This window comes from Podarcis vaucheri (assembly GCF_965113315.1).
Source record: "Podarcis vaucheri genome assembly, chromosome: 1".
NCBI classification, from domain to species: Eukaryota; Metazoa; Chordata; class Lepidosauria; order Squamata; family Lacertidae; genus Podarcis; species Podarcis vaucheri.
In genome coordinates this window covers 97,562,896-97,570,386 of record NC_138759.1, presented here as the reverse complement: position 1 = coordinate 97,570,386, position 7,491 = coordinate 97,562,896, and positions in this window count along the sequence as shown.

Below are 7,491 nucleotides of genomic sequence, written 5' to 3'. Positions count from 1 at the left end.
TCAGTGGTGAAGAGTGAATGAAGACTCACTTTGCCTGCAGAATTAGCCATGTGTGCTGCATTAAGGTTCAGTAGTACCAGGAATGGCCAGCATGACGGGATGGTGCTGTGGTGCTGCAACCCAGGTAGCTGTGTCACTACTGCAATGAAGAGGGACAACCACGTGGTCAGGGTTATGCAAGCAGCCCCCAGTGAACACCAGATTGGCTCTGCTAGTGCACCCATGCAGCCCTGATCTTGCTGTTGCCATGCTCCCACCTCATCCAGGTAAGCACTGCTGTTGGGAGGCCGATAGCATGCAGGTAAGGTGGTGCTGTGATCTAAACCACTGAGCCTATTGGGCTTGCTGATCAGGTCAGCGGTTTGAATCCGCATGACAGCATGAGCTCTGTTGCTCAGTCCTGCTTCTGCCAACCGAGCAGTTAGAAAGCACACTAGTGCAAGTAGATAACTAGGTCCTGCTGCAGTGGGAAGGGAAACAGTGTTTCCATGCACTCTGGCACTTGTCACAGTTCTCCATGTGCCAGAAGCAGTTTAGTCATGCTGGCCACATGACCTGGAAAGCTGTCTGTGGACAAATGCCAGCTCCCTTGGTCTGAAGAGAGATAAGCGCCACACCCCATAGTCACCTTTCACTGGACTTAACCGTTCAGGGGTCCTTTGCCTTTTTACTTTACCTAGCATGCACTAACCTACTGTGCCACCCACTCCTGCATCGTGCTAGACAATAATAGCAATCAAACAAGTGAGTAGGGAGGCAAAAGACTTACCGTAAATATTAGTATTTGATTCACTTGGGTGCTAGAGAGGGATGCTAATATAAAAACAGAGATTGGAGTACACCTGTGCATCTCCCCTCCCCCCCCCCAAATGATCCAGCCCAGTAGCCTGTTTGGCAGAATCTGTGCATTATGCTGCAGCCAGACACTCTTGTGGGAATTTCCGAGACAAAACAAAGTAATGACATTAACTCTTGGGGTTATTTGTAAACACTGCTGCTGCATGCTTTTCTGCTTGTCCTGTTTGAAAACCAAAGTACCAGGATCTTTAAAACATATAATTTTCCTTGAGTTGCCATAGGGAAATAAAATGACTCCCTGTGATCTAAAGCTAATCTAATGAATCTAGCAAGCTTTGGTTCAGTCTGGCAGCGGACAGTTATTTTCACCCCGCTTGATCATCACTTTTATTCCTTTATTCTCAACAGATGCACTTTCACTTGTTTAGTAGTAGTACTTTTTCCTCCACAATCTAAGCGACGGAAAGAGGGAGCATGTAATCTGACTTTCACTACTAGTATAATTAAGTCACAAAGAAGCATATTTAAAGCTGCATTAAAAGATCCAATTTAAGCTTGCAAAAGAAAAGGGAAATCAATGGGGATATAATGCTGAAAATCTATCCTTAATGCAGCATGCTTCGTCTTCAATACGTCCTGCTGGGCTGAGCTTGAGCAGAGCATTGAAAGGAAATAGTAATGCCAACTGCATATTCATGTTCATCTCCAGCAGCATAATGGGTGCATCCAATTCGTCATGATGCCACAATGAAGATGGCACAGCAGTGGCATGGATTTATGTCACCTTTACTGCCTTCGGAAGTTGGTGCTTCTTGCTGGGTGGTATTTGTCAAATGAAGCTGGCCCTTGAATCACTCCCTGTGGGAAACTTGCAACATGAAAGAACGAAAATATTGCTTACAGAATGTGCATGGGTTGGGAATATACTTCTAGATACTTTGATTCAAGACCCCGATTTACATTGTACTCCATCATCGCCTGCTATTCTACCAATGTTCTACTTGAACATTAAAGCAGCAGTGGGAAGCCTCAAGCCTGTCAGACAAATTAGGCCCAGTCAGGGCCCTAATTTGGCTCATGGTGCCATTTTCCCCAAACTGTGCCCAACCAATGTCAGGTGTGAGGAAAGTGAACAAATGGGAGCCTTTAAGTGTGGTCTAGATTGTCCCTTGGAAAGTGGGGCTTGAATCTGGCAGCAAATAAAAGCCCCACTGAGACTGCTTCCACTTGGGAGCTCCTGAGGGGTGAGGTCTGGGGGTGAAGTCAAACCATGGCATTAGCAGCACCAAAGTGACCTCCCCAGGGCACAAGCCTGGGCAGTGTGTAGGGAGGTCCTGGGCTGCCTAGACAACAAGACCCTCCTCTCAGCCTTGCTGATGTGGTCCAGAGGGAAGCAGAGCAATACATTTGGCACCAACGTGGCTGCAAAAGTTGCTAGAAGGAGGAACACATCATCCAACCATCTTAGGGACCCCACTCTGGATTTGTGTAGGGTTAACTCTTAGCCTTTTCTTTTCCCAAAAGGCAACTGAGGTTTAGGAAGAGTTTTCCTTCTCCTAGATGAGCTACGTTTCCCAGGTTGAGCCCCATTTGTTCCTCACTTCCACCTTTAGCAGATACAGAAACCGCCTTCTTGACCCTTGGACCCACTATTGGTCTCATCTGCTCAATCTGCCAGAGCCTGTCTTCACATGCAGGGAAAGTCCCTAGCTTACTGAAAGTTTGAGACTCATCAGCTTTCCTCAACTAGTTTAGCCAACCTGGGGTGTGGCCGCTGTTGCATGCTGACAGCTTCTAAGAGCCACAGGTGAGAGCTGAGTGCAGGGTGGGGACCAAAGGTGGCCAAACTACTTGAGAAGGAGCATGAAGTGTCCCCTCAGAGGTACTACACCCCATAAACCCCCACCATTCCCTGCCAAAAGTGGGGGGTTGCAATAATTCAACTGAAGACGACAGCAACCACTGCTGGGATTGGCTGCACTCCTGAGTTTCAGATCAGGAGTCCCCGAGTGCAGCCAATCCCTGCTAAAAGTAGGGATCCACTATATATTTTTAAAAATTAAAATAAAATTAAACCCTTGCTGTTCATTGGCAGTGGAAGAAGTTTTGTGTCTAAGTATTGTTGGCCTATAGTAGCATCATATATTTGAAGTGATAATTTGTGGAATGTCTGTCTTAGGGCTGACAGTAGCAGATTCAGACCATTTTGTAGTTGCAGTTGTGATTAAATTTGCCATTAACTACAAGCTATATAAATTCATTAGTATCTATTAATGATCAGAGCCTCTGGCAATATCTGTGTAACTCATTCTCCTGAGACTGAGCACTTTGCCTTCATTACCGCTCTGTTGATATTTTCATACAATATGCTTTTGTCTTATTTATTTATTTATGCTATCTTCTTGATTAATCACATGCCAGAGGGGCATTCCAGAGGGGTAGCTGTGTTGGTCTGTTGCAAAAGAACAAGGAGTCTTATAACTCCTTAAAGACTAACACAACATAAGCAATGCTAAACCCAGGCTTGTTAGACCTCATAAAGGAACATTAGAAAGAGGCAATTGCCGACATCATTTCTAACTCCTCGTGATAACAAAAGACATCACAGTGTGACACTACAACCAGAGGTGGATTTTTGGTATGGTGGGTCCATGAGCTTTATTCAGGCCGCATCTGCACTATACGTTTAAAGCAGTATCATACCACTTTACACAGTTATGTCTTCCCCCAAGGAACTCTTTACACCCCAAAGAAGTGTACTTTGTTAAGGGTGCTGAGAGTTGTTAGGAAACTCCTAAACCACTCACAGAGTGGTTTAAGGATCAATGCCCCCTCCCAGGAAACTGAACAGGATGATGCTGTTGAAACTAATTATGCTACAAATAATAGTCACATTTATATTGCTTCCAAAGAGATTGGGCATATGTGTTTCATCCACTTTACTTCCATGACAACCCTGTGTAACAGGTGCATAAATTAGTTTAGCGAGACTGGCTATCTGGATAAGTTTGTGGGTTTAATCGCTGATCCCCTCAGTCAAAGCCACACATTCTAGTCAGTGTATCACATCACAATGGCTCTTTGAAACATCTGATATCTTACACGCCTGCTAAATGTTTGGTGGGCTGTTAATTGTAACACAATACCAATTCATTCATCCACAATATTTGCATTCTTCCTAAAATATAAAGGTTGTCTCTCTCTATTGTAACATTCTTGCAAATTGAGAAATTTCCTCTCCATAGCCTCTCTTTTCTTCCTTCATGTGATGCTTTCATGTGGGAATACCTTCTTCAACTCTGGCAGCCTCTCAAGTAGAGAGGTGTGTTTCAGGAGAACTGAACATGCCCAATACATATGGGGTGCTAATGGTTCAATTAGACCAGGCATGGCCAAACTCGGCCCTCCAGCTGTTTTTGGACTACAATTCACATCATCCCTGACCACTGTTCCTGTCAGCTAGGGATGATGGGAGTTGTAGTCCCAAAACAGCTGGAGGGCCAAGTTTGGCCATGCCTGAATTAGACACTTTAAACCAGCTAGAGCAGCGGTGGCGTACCTGTGGACCTCCAAATGCTATTAGACTCCAACTCCCATCATTTCTAGCCAGCATGGCCAATGGCCAGAGATTATGGGAGCTAAAGTCTAACAACATCTGGAGGGGAACAGGTTCCCTATCCCTGAGATTGTAGTTTGGAGATAACTACATGGATGCAAATAGGCAAAGGAAGCCGAGCTCATTCCACTTCAAAATTATATATGAAAATCAGTATCCTATCCAACTCAAGAAAGATGTCCAGTGTTTCAACAGTATTTCGAAGCAAAAATGTTCTGTGCTTCCCTTGCCAAGAATAATGGTCAAAGTGATGGATGTGGCAGCTTGCTATAAAAGGTCTCTTCTAGTTATTATCCTTTGTCATGTGAATTATCTGCAAAAAAGAATTTGACTATAATTTTATGTTGTTAAATCCAATTTATCACTATCATTTAAGATTATATGGTAATTTATCATCAAATACTATCAATTGCAACTTGACACGTCATTTGAATTCCCTCTCCAGTCTTTGCCTAAGGATCCTTTGAATATGTCTGCCTTTAAAACAGAAGCAGGGAGGTATGATTGCTCTGTTTTGAAGTAAGAAAAAGGCTTGAAAATGAATGATGATTGTCTATATCTTAAATCCAACAAAGGGAGTGCAGCTCTCAGTGAATTCAGTGTAGGCTTGCTTTCAGCTTTGCAGCCACAGCTAAACTATCAGCACATTCACTTTGACTGATGGCAAGCTGAAGGAAACATGGATCAGCCCATGCTTTCCCGGTGGAACAGGCATCTTCCTGACAGATGAGCTTTTAGGTAGAGCAGGACATTCCTCAAGACTCACCCCTCTGATGTCAGAGCATGAGGATAGACTACTAGCCTTCCTTGCTGTGGTACAATGGCTATAATCCTTGTCAAGCATTCACTACAAAGGATTAACCATCACTGCCTGCCATACCTTCCTATGAAGTCCCTAGCGAGTCCTGCCCTGTGCTGTCCACATGTTATCCTTGGGTGAAACAATGTTCTTGGATGGAACAATGTTCTCCTGAAAGTCCAGAGTTTCCACCCACAGGAAGAGTCTACCCCTGGTGCTACAAGGCAGGCTCCTATGATCAGTTAATACAATTTTCTGGATGTGAGGGGGAACCTCATCCTCATCGTTTTTCCTTGGTTCATATGATGGAAAAGATGCAGCCGCAGGAAGAGCATTTGCTTGAATGTAGAAATTAGATTGCCCACTGAAAGAATCCTAAACTTAAGTTTCAAGTGTTTAAGACTGCACACCTGAAATGGTGGTAGCAACAATGATTTCTTTGATGTGACAATATAATACCAGCAGAAAGCATGATTAGATTTTCAAAGATTAGAAGCTGCAGGGAGATTGGAATTTAATAGCAATATAGTTTGGGAAGCCTCGAGGAATCTCTGTCCTTCATGTTGAAATTCTAATTTGAAATTAGCAAGCTGTTTCATCTGCCAGATGAGAGTAATTGAACTTTGGTGCACTAGACATGCAGAACAGAGAAAAACCTGCCATTTGTTTCCCACGTCACCCATTTTATTACCTTGAAGATCAGAGGCACCAAAAGTTAACACTATTTCATATATGTATGTGTAAAATGTATTTCCTTCAATATTTTCCTTTCCATCTGCCCTCAGAACAAGTTCTGACCATGAGGAAATGCTGGAGTGAGAAAATGTGGCAGGCCACCTGTGGAATAACATGAGCAACCTGAGGACATATCTAAGGTTACGTAGGATAACTAGCAGAGAGGAATATGTGAACCTCAGTCCTTGAAGTGAAATAATATCATCTTAGCTTTTCAAAAATGCTTCCAGAAAAATTTATATTTGCTACACTGTGAAGTGGTGTAATATTAAAATTGGTTTGATCTCTATACAGAAGATAGCTATTTAATGCTAACCCCTGAATCATGCTGAAATGTGTATTTGCTTTTAAACTACCTATATAAAGCCAATTGCACTGTTGGTGCATCATGGGCAGAAGTTATTTAATCAACAGCTAATTCTTGATGAAACTCATTGACGATTGTGAACTACATGACCAGTCCACCAATCAAGCAACTTCTTTCTTGTTGAACATTTTCTCTATTTGGCTTAATCCTTGTGATGGTTTACCGTATTTACTCGAGTCTAATGTGCCATCGAATCTAATGCACACCTCAATTTTCAAAACCTTGAAACCAAAAAAGGATGGGAAATTTAAATGTGCCATCGAATCTAATGCTATGCTGCCCTCCATCATCCCGTACTCATAACTCCCACCAGCACCACCTGAAGCTATCATTTCTCCCAGTAGGAGAGCTCTACAAGCCACATTTTTAACACTGGTGGACCAGGTTATGAGAAAGACATACTTCCCTTCAGTTGTTCAGTAGGGGCATTAAGCTCAACAAATAGAACCCAGTTAGTTCATCGCAGCCTGATGATGACAAGGAGAGGCAGGCTTTTTCTCTGGTGCCACTGGTGTTGTGGAATGTACTCCCTAATTAAATATGGGAGGCCCCATCTGTGCTGGTATTCTGCTGACTTTTGAAGCTGCTTACACATGCATGCCTGTGATATCTTAACCCAAGCCTCCCGTTTTGCTTTAATAAAACAATATTATTACACATTTTAATAATGGTTGTTCATATTTCAATAGGATTGTGTATTTTAATTATGGACTGTTTTTAATGAGTCTGTGTTTTAAGCATTTTATGGAATTGTTGGGCATTAAGTGGTATATTAATTAATTAATTAATTGCAATTATAATAGCAACACCTGAATTAAATTAGAAAAATCAGCAAAAATCAGTCATACTTCTTCCACTTCTCTTTGCTTATTAGTTACATTTAAAAATACAAATTATGGACAGCATATAAGAATTGGGAGACTGATACACAACAAAACAAAGTGATTTAAAACCTACTAATTACAATTATTATTATTTTCCTGCCAAAGACTCCTGCCTACACTTGACAGTATTTTCTTGGCTGGCATAAATGTTTAAAAGACTGAAGATTATTCTGCATATTGATTTTCCTTCATACTCCACAGATAAATCAATAGGATGTGAAGATGAGGCTCCATTAAAATGATTTCTGGTGACATCAGTTTTCTCTGAAAGTTTCCGACAAAATGACCCTTG